General features: G+C 41.1%; 1 pseudogene; it reads right to left on the reverse strand.

Moving 5' to 3' along the window:
- Window positions 1-6,087: 6,087 nt before the first annotated feature.
- Window positions 6,088-6,972, reverse strand: LOC119059396 (60S ribosomal protein L6-like; annotated as a pseudogene).
- Window positions 6,973-10,309: the final 3,337 nt, after the last annotated feature.

The raw sequence follows: 10,309 nt of genomic DNA on the forward strand, positions 1-10,309 counted from the left end.
ATTAACCAGTTTCTATGTCCATTGCTCGATAGTTCACCCTATGGGTGTCAATTGTCCCTCTCCCTAGTCTCAACAGAGAAGCCTTGGGGTCCAAAGCAAAAGGGTTGGTTGAGAAGAGGCCCTTTGGGTTGCATCTGTGTGAGGCTAATTGGAGTCTGTGCAAAAGCAGTCACTGTAGTGAGTGTTAGAACAAATGGAAGGTAACTCAGAGAGCATCTACTACAGAGCACAGGGGCATCAGGAACACCCCCACCTCATTATCTTATATGTACAATAAAGTTACATTAACCTGGTTGTCAGAATCTTGATGCAGTGAAGCTCCAGCTGACCACTTGGGAACTCTAGGACTTTGCACAGGCTTCCCCAAGTGTTGAGGAAGTTCTCAAATGGTCCCTAATAAAAGCTTTTGTTTACTTCTGACTACAAAACTCTTGGGTCCTGCTGTGCTGCCAATTCCTCATCTGACTCCAGAGCTGGTGATTCTTATACTTTTTTGAGTTCAGCAGACTTGTGCCAAGTGGGAAAAATGTCACGCCTCAGGAGAATTGCTGGACCCATGGAACTTTATAGAACTTAGTGAGCCTGTTCTTTCCATGAGCAAACCCCATGAGCCCAGCCACTGTCTATCTCTGGGGTGTCCTGGAGAGCAGGGGGTGGGGGATGGTTCATGAACCAGTGGCCATGCTATACGCAGAACTGGATTCTGCTCTGGTGCTCGGGCTCCTGAGGGCATTATAGCTGATGATGTCTAGTGTGTCTTATTACCTTCCCTTAGGGTTAGTTTTATTTTGGTGTGTTCAGGCATGTGGGGAAGCAGGAGACTTGAAATCTGGCTTCTGTTTCACTCTCATTCCTTATGTGCATTTTTCCTCTGCTGCACTAGTCTCCCAGATATGTCTCTAATATCTGATTCTCTGTCACAGATATAGCTTCAGATTTCCCCCAGAATTCTCCTTGGTTCCTATGTAAATTAAAGGTACAAACAGGCACTTGGGTGGGATTTGGGTGTTGCCTAATTCCATAAACCAGAGATACACACATTTTGGTTCTGGCCTAGTTGGGATAACATTACAAGTTACAGTCATACCTCAGTACTTGTTGGCTTCAGAACTTGTCAAACCCTGTACTTGTCACATTTTCATGAGAAAAAAATGTTTCAGCACTTGGCACTTGCTCACCACTCAAGCCCCCATTTATCACAGTGAAACAGAGGTGGACACATCAGTTTCATGGTAGCTCATGTACAGTTCAGTGCTCCTTGGTTTTGGCACCTGTCACAAGTTCTGGAACTAATTAATGACGTGTACCGAGGTACCACTGTATATATCTTATCACTGCAGTCTTAAGGACTCTACTGATCATTCTACAGATCCAGTGGAAAAAAAACCTTTATAAATGTATATTTAATTTATAACTAAATAATCCTCTAAATGCAGATGATCTAAATTCAAAAGAGAAAATGTAAGCATAATAGGCTTCAGTGAGTGAGGCCCCTTTGGTATATACCAGCCCAGCCGTGGCAGTCTTGTTGTGACCTTAGTGATGGGGAAATAACAAGACTTCACTATTCCTACTTTGTTGCTGGAGGATTTGAGGCACAGGCAGCTTCATGTGTAACCTAGCTTAGTGGTCCCCAAGCTCGACTGTGCATCAGAATCACTTGGAGGGCTTATAAACCACCAATGGCTGGGCCCCACTTCTACACATTCTGATTCAGTAGAGATGGGACAGGGACCTGAGAATTTTCATTTCTAACAACTCCCCCGGCTGTGCTGATCTGAGAACCACACTTTGAGAACCGCTGGTCTGGTAGATCATTTCATATTGAAGCCTGATGTCCATTTTGGTTTCTTTCCTTTAGGCCAAAGCTTGTGTCATGGCCATGTCCAGTATTAGAGGTGGTGTTTAATGTAATCAATAATTTTATTTTTTTTAAATTTTATTTAGTTATTTTTCAAGTACAGTTTTTTGTCTATTTTTCCCATCCCAGCCTCCCCCGCCCCTTGCTCCCCACCTCCCTCCCATTTCCACCCCCCTTAGTTCTCGTCCCTGTGTCCTTCCTATTTGTTCCTCCAAATCTCTCCCCCCTTTTTTCCCCTTAAATTCCCTTCCCTCTCCCCTATGGTCACTGTCCCCTTGTTCTCTATTTCAGTGTCTTTGTTTTTATTCTGCTTGCTTGTTTGTTTTGTTGTTTAGCTTCCTGTTAAAGGTGCGATCATATGGTATTTGTCTTTCAACACCTGGCCAATTTCACTCAGCATAATGCTTTCCAGCTAGATTTTAATACTTACTTTTTGTACTAAGTATATAAAAGATTAGAAAGCAGGTGGAACATCCACTTCCAAAGTAAAAGAGGGTATTTTTTGAAGAACACCTAGTGGTCTATACCAGGGATATGCAAACAGTGGTCCATGGGCCAAATCTGGCCCAGTGTCTGTGTAAATAAAGTTTTATTGGAATGTGGCCACACATTGACTTCTGTATTGTCATGGTTCCTTGACACAGCAGAGCTGAGTAGTTGCAGCAGAGAGTGTATGACACTTGAAGGCAGAAATATTTACTATTTGGCCCTTTACAGAAAACATTGGGCTACCCCTGGTCTCTATGTTCCTGAGCAACTGTTGGCTGGTTTAGGGAAGCTTTTCTCTTGAAACCCAGCAGTGAGCAACGCCAGTTTACTTTAGCAGATATGAAACTTGAATCCTAACACATTCTTCCGCCCTTCCTCAGTCCTTCTCCCCCAACATGGAAAGTGGCCCAATAAGTGAAATGAAACTTGGCCGGATCAGCGATATTTAGAAAGTGGAAGGTGAAAGTGTTGACATCTGCTTGTATTTTGTGGTCCGAGCTTCTTTGGCAGCATGTGATATGGCGAGAGTGTTCTGCTCAGCCAGGCATCTCACAGTTTGTGAAACAGTGTCTCGTGTTATTTGACCTTAGATGCATGTATGCCAACTAAGACACGCAATTTGATAAGAGATCTGCGTTCCTTCCTATACAGTGGCTTCCGAGGTGAACTCTTTCTGTTTTCAGTGTTGGTAATCTCAGTAAGTTTGGTGTCTGTTGTGTTGAGTGTCAGCATCTTTTTGTACACATTGGTAAACACATATGTATATTGTCAGGCATATATGTATTTTAATACATAGTCATGTTCCTTGTACCTCTTTGGCTGCACCTCCTTTCTGGTCTTGTTTGCTCCTCTGCAGTTGGTTTACATCCCCAGAGAAGCGAATGTCAAGACAGGATTAGAAGTGTAACAGGTTTATTAGGGGAAACGTCTGGGAAGGATTAAGGTGAGGAAGCGGGGTGTTCAGAGAGCTTCACACTGCAGAGCAGGTCTGACTGGAGGACAGGAGGGGCATGGCATAGCAGGGGTCAGGCTGCAGTTGCAGTTCTAGTAAAGTTGTGGCCAGCTTGCTGGGGAGTCCTTAAGCCAAAGTCAAAGGCATCCCATGTCCACGGGCACATGTCTGTGTTAGTACCCCCAGTCATAGGTTGGGGGCAGTCAAAACACATGTCCCCAGCCCGAACACAGGGTGGGCCCCCAGGGGCCCACCGGCTGGGCTGGGCAGCGAGTATGTTGCCTACAACAGTTCTGAGAGGCTCATTTCCACAGCCACGGCACCCTTACCTCTCTTTCATATTGTCACTCAAGTTATCATTTTCAAAACAGAAAACCAACTATAGACTTCTGATGGTTCCCCTTTCCTTGCAGAATAAAGTCTGGGTCATCTAAGGCCCTCTGCCATCTGATCCCATCTGCCTCTCTAGCTTTTTCTCCACCACACACAACATTGCCCAAATGTATCCTGATCTTTTCTGTCGTAGGCAATTTGGCCCTGTGGTTCCCTTTTTTTCATATGCCTCCTTCTCTCAGCCACCCATTAAAATTCTACTTCTTTCAAAAGTATTTCTCCACTCTAAATGAAATGAACAGCTCCTTCCTTGAATGTCTAATTCACATAGAAAACATTATTTGAAGTTATACGCTGCATGCTGAGAAGTACAAAGATGAATCAGGTATGGATTCTGCTCTGAAGGATAAACTTTCATAGGAAAAGTGACATCCCACATACACTATATTAAAAGGGGAAAGCAAAAAAAGTCATAAGCTGGATATAGAGAAAAATGTAGTGGGGAATTAGGAAGAGGAAAAGATTACCTGCGTATCTGTTATGAGAGGCAGGCTACAGAATCAATAGGATTTAAGCACGAGGAAGTAAGAGGGTGGGAGAGGGAATTCCAGATTAAAGACTGACATGGGCATAGGTATGCATTTCTGTTAGAACAGCTTCAACGACTAGGGTTTTTCAGGCTGCACATAAAACCCATTAGTGGAGTGTGAAATAAATTGGGTGGTTCTCTTAGAAAAAAAAAAGAAAGAAAAGAAATAGAACAAGATGGAGAATGTTTGGAGTGCATGGTATGTAGTAGGGGTATTATTTGTAAAATTTTTCTTATGTCTATATTTTCATATATAGAATAGGTTACTATGTAAATGTACTTCTTACTATGGGCAAGCTTTTGTTTTATTTGAGTTTATTCAACAATATATATTCATGGAGCTTCTCTTATGTGCTGGCCACTGGCAAAGTCCTGGGTATATAGTGAGGAAAAAACTGATATGGTCTCTGCCTTCATGGAGATTATGACTCAGTGCAGTGATTCTTAAACTTTAGTGTCATTAGAAATACCTGGAAGACTTCACAAAACACGTTGCTTCAGAGTTTCTCATTTACCAGGGCTGAGGCAGGGCCTGGGAATTTGCACTTCTAACAAGTTCTCAGTTGACACTGAATACTGGTAGGGGACAACATTCAACACCAGTCTAGTGGGTTACTTAAATAAATACAAATAAATATGTGATGATGAATTGTGTTAAGTGTTAGGAGGGAGAACAGAGAACGATGAGAGAGAATAATCTGGGAAATCTATTTTATATTGAATGGTCGCTAAAAATGTCTCTAGGAGAGAGACATTTGTATAGCAGAAACAGCATATTCAATGACCCAGAGGGCCTGAAAGCATTGAACATGAGCTTGAAACAAGAGTGGAAAGTAGGTAAGGGCCAGATCCTGCAGATTGGGATACGTATATTCCTGGGGTGCATGAAGATTTTCTAAGCCTAGACAGGTGCATGGCTTTAGGAGAATCATCTTCCTGATGTGTTCTCCCACAACGGATTGGCCCAGGGGGTCTCATTCTGGTAGTGCTCATTTACCTTTCTTACCTATTTATGAGTAAAGGCGTATTTATCTTCTAGAGAATCTTACTAGGGTGACTTGTCCTAGAGCATAAAATAACTTGGAGAAAAAAGTAAGGAATAACTCAAAGCCTTGACCTTGATGTTAAAAAAGTGAATGACTCTCATCATGAAATAAAAATGCAATCTGATCTTAAGATGACTAGTCCCTAGTTCTTGGCTTTCAAAAAAATGTTAGGAGGTTTAAGGGCTTGCAGGAACAATTATAAAGGACACATGAACAATAACAAGGGGGGGATGGAAATGGGAGGGAGGTGGGGAGGACTGGGTGGTGGGGAGGGGTGGGGGAAAGGCAGAAAAGTGTACTTGAACAATAATAAATGCTTAAAAATTTTGAGAGGTTCTAATTAAGGGCAGGAAGGGCATTGAAAATAATTTTGATGATAAATCTCTTTGTAATTTTGATAAGTAACTAGGAAGGAAACTGTTATATCACAGTTATATTGCTGTGATATAACTTTCATTTCCTCTATTTATTTAGATAGATAAAACAACCACTTTCTCAGTGTTCACCCCATGAAGATGAAACGTTGAAAAAAGAATCGACTTTGTCAATTTTGTCACAGTTTAGCATTAACTAATATCAAATCATCAATGCATGGATTAATTGGGATGTTACTGAATTCATTCAGATTGGTTTCCAATGCAATATATTTTGTATATTTAGTAATTATCTAGAAATTTCATAATATATTTCTGTTATATTTTCTGTTATAACAGAAATACAAAATATTTCTGCTATATTTCTGTTATATTACATTTATTACTTGTAATAAATGTAATACTAATAGCAACCAGAGTATTTTTAAAAACATATGAGTAATTTAGTTAAGTTCTTTGTAAGAAATGTAGAACATGAATTTGCGAGGATAAACTCCATTTGTGAGAGTGAGCACAGAGTAGAGGTAGCCCTTGAGCTGACAAACAGCTTTGATTGTGAGCAGAATTTGTGAGTCCACAGCTTTCTGGTCAACCTTATGCTGCTCTGGAATCTTGTGTTTCTCTTTAAGTAGAAGTCCTCACCCTCCAGGTGCCTGGGCTTACGCAAGTTCTTCTTCAAGTAAGCATCAGTGAGGTGTTTTGGATTTCACACCACTGATACCAGCTTTGGTGGAGGTGGTAATGACAGATTTCTGGTGTGTCCTGCAGAGAGAAACTCAGTTGAGGGACAGAGGCCCAGTCCCAAAGAGTAAGCCACTGCTCAGCTGCTTCAGGAAAACCCCACCGTGTTGCCTCTGTGGTGCCCAGTGAGGATGATCAGAATGGTCCTGAGAGTGGAGCTAGGTCATAGTTTCCTCACATGCTGACTGAAGGAGGATTTGTGCCTGTGCCTCCACAGCTTTTGAGACACATCCTCAGTAGGATGGTATCTAGTTATTTTGCAAAGTTAAATCACTTGGTTACCACTATTCTTTTGAGTATCAACTGGTTTTGTGACAGTAGCAAGAACCTTATTCTTTTCCTTTTTAATTCTGGGTTTAGTTGCTGAATACTTCCTCTTATACATGGCCTTTCTGGAATACATAGCAGATTGGGAATATATGCCAACTGATCTGCATAGGATTGGGTTTTGGCTGCAGGTGGGGCTTCCCCTTTGTAAGCATTTTGGCTTTGAGGTTACTCTTCTTAACTTTGCCACTGGCGTCAGCCTTCTTGGCTTGAGGTTTATTCTCCTTGGCATTCAGTTTCTCAGCTTTTTCAACTACCATCTTGCAAGATGAGAAAGAGCCATAAAAGAACGTTACAGGGATAGGAAATTTTTTTTAAATTCTATATCTTATCTATCTATCTATCCATCACCCATGTATCTACCTCTCTGTCTAGCAGGGATATTATATATTACAAAGAACATAATAAAATGATCAATGAAAAGATGTTGAAGCAGAATATGAGGCCTGTCCATAAAGTATCCAACCATGTACTATGAAAAATAGAGACGTTTGTTGAAGAAGATATAAGCAACATTGTATATAGGACAATGGTACCGCAAACCCTTTCAAAGTAGGCTCCTTGAGATCTCACACAGTTCTCCCAATTGCCATCAGCTGCCCCATCGTATTTTCCTGAATCTCACTGATGGTCTGAAATCGCTAACCTTTCAAAGGTGATTTTAATTTTGAGAAAAGCCAGAAGTCACAGGGCACCAAATCTGGGATGTAGGGGGGCTGAGTCACTCAGGTAATGTGATGTTTTGCCAAAAAGATACATGAGATGTGATGCATGAGCAGGCACGTTGTCATGATGAAGCTACCAATTACCAGTTAGTTACCCGTAGCTGTGGTCTTCTGAATCACTGGAGTATTTTCCATGGAGGAATGTTCAAACTTAATACAAAATTTGTTGCAGATTCATTGCTCTACTCAGTCATTTTGAATGCATCAGCCACACAGTACACACATTCACTCAGTGGCATCTACTGCCCCCACTAACCAGTACAGTGAAGTCATCATTCTAGTCCACTCTCCTTGGCTGCCAGGTTACATTAATGTTGCACAAACCATTCCTGTTTTATTCACAATGGCTGGACTTTTTTCCAAACAGACGTCATATGAGTTTAAGAAGAAAGTGAATTAATGTACTCAGGTTGCCTTCAGATAGAGAGGAAGACTCCATTACTGCCTAAAGACTGGGCTAGAGGCTTGACGCTGTAAAAATTAGGGGATTAGCCTCAGGAAGAATGGATAAAGGAAAATCCAGGGCTGTGAGCACAGGCCTGGGTGAAGGCTTCTGGTTTTGTCTCAGCTGTCATTGTACTTCTTGAATTTTGAGTAGGTATAACTGCCTCCTTCAGCTCATTCCCCTTCCTTTCCTACAATATCCCCTTCATTTTCTTCCTTTTGCCTCTATCACAAAATAGGGTACATTAGTGGAGGATGGGGATAAACATCAGGGAGGGTACGATGGAGAAAAAACAATGGATGTGGTGAATTTGGGGAGGAAGTGGTAGGGTGGTGAGAAAAATTATTGCAAAGAAGAAGTCATATCATGTTTGTCACTCTTTCTACTTTAAGTCCTAAGCTGGGTTACTGGGCAGAGAAGCTTAGGAGGACTTCAGTTCTGTCCCTTGGGCAGGGTAAGTGGAGGAGCCGTCCTGGCTGCTCCCTTCATTGAGAGATGGGAAGGCTTTCTCTTTACAGAAGGGGGATGGTGCAGCAGAAGCAATCTAGACTGAGAACCAAAGAGTTGGCTTTAGTACATGCTCTGTTATTTTTTTTCTGTGGACTTGGGAAAAGCATTGAGATTCCTTATGCCCAGTTTGTAAAAAGAAAAAATGGACTAAAGTGATCTGTGTATTTCTTCCTGCTCTAATGTTAATGTTGACAAATTATGGAAATAGTTACAGAAGTCCAGTAACTTTTACTTTTCCTCAACGTCCTTAAAGAGAAAAATCACAGTGACATTTCCTGTCCAATATTTGGGAAAAAAGGGGGGAAAGGCATATTTGTCTTCTCTTTGAGAAACATTAAGATGTACTCTACCCTCTAATAGTTGCCTGGGTAGAATTTTCCATCTTATCACAAAACAGTTCGACTGGGTTTCACCTAATCCTTCCTCTGTCTAGCCCTAATTTAACAAGAGGAACTGGAAGAGTCATCGGATGTATGGGAAGACTGAGGAAAATAAGGAAGGTATAGAAACCACTGAAATGGAGATAAGTTAAACATTCTGGCAAATTGTCATGGTGTATTGCTCATACTGAATGGTTAGGCAGTTGGGAAGGTAGTTAAGAGAAAGGCTCTAAATGCTTTATCTAATTGCAAGCAGCTGCCGATTAGTGGAGCTTGACCAACTGTTTTTAATTTCACTCAGTGGCGATGAAGAGGAGACTTTTAAGGGAAACTGGAAGGGGCTGTGTGTGTGTGTATGCATGTGTATGAAGTTGCTTATACTGTTTTCAGAGGTCAGAGAGCGCAGTACGTGCTAAGAGATGTTCTTTGAAACCACAGAAGTCTTCTTGATAATGATTTTCCTAAATCTTACCATTATTTGTTGAGCCTTTGGCGGGAGGCAAACTTCTCTGTTATCCAAGATCTGGGATGACTTTCATGGGGAGTGATTCATCCCCCACTGGTGAGTGGGCTGAACGGCTGTGCCAGTACAGAAGCAGCTGTTTAACGCAGGCAGTAAATCTAGAACGAGCAATAATAATGCCACTTAGGAGTCCTCTCCTCGGGAATGTTTCATTTCACTTGTTGAATTAGAAAATAGGCAAAATAAGAACATGGAAAGTTTTAGTTTGTTTCTTGTGGTTGTAAAACCTGGTACAAATTATCTAAATTTGAGACTTTTCTGGAAGATAAAGTTTTGAGTGAACCAGTCTAGTCAACTGGATACCTCTTTTGATGTAATTGCTCTCTACGTCTGTATTTGCTTTTTTCTAACAAGATTAGTAATATTTCTTCTTTTAAAAGATTTTATTTATTTATATGTAGAGGGGAAGGAAAGGAGAGAGGGAGAGAAATATCAATGTATGTTTGCCTCTCGTGAGTCCCCTGCTGGGAACTGGCCTGCAACCCAGGCATGTGCCCTGACTGAGAATAGAACTGCAATCCCCTGGTTTGCAAGCCTGTGCTCAATCCACTGAGCTACACCAGCCAGGGCAGATTAGTAATATTTCTTAATATTTATATTTTATTTCCTTTCATTTCTTGCTGTACATCTAAAAATCAGTTATTTTAATGGTTCTGCATTGCAAACTGAAGAGACCATAAACTTGACTGAAGTCAAGCCTTCCATGAGGCCAGGAAGGTCTTGAAGTTCTAACAGTAGCTGCCTAACTGATCTGAAAATATGAAAATGAAGACAACTGGCAGAAACTCTCAGGGAGGAAGGGGCTACACTCAGTCAATGACAAGTATCATGTGTTTTATATTCTGAGTTTCAGATTCCTAAAAGAAAAGTAAATTTCCTCTCCATGGACATGAGCAAAGATTTATCAGCAAGAATATTTTTTATAGCATTGCTTACAACAGCACAATATTAAAAATGTTCTGTTTACAATTGGCATTAGCTAAATAATTTATAATGATCATATACAGACAAAAT

This window comes from Artibeus jamaicensis, unplaced genomic scaffold (assembly GCF_021234435.1).
Source record: "Artibeus jamaicensis isolate MK-2021 breed Jamaican fruit bat unplaced genomic scaffold, CSHL_Jam_final contig_387, whole genome shotgun sequence".
NCBI classification, from domain to species: Eukaryota; Metazoa; Chordata; class Mammalia; order Chiroptera; family Phyllostomidae; genus Artibeus; species Artibeus jamaicensis.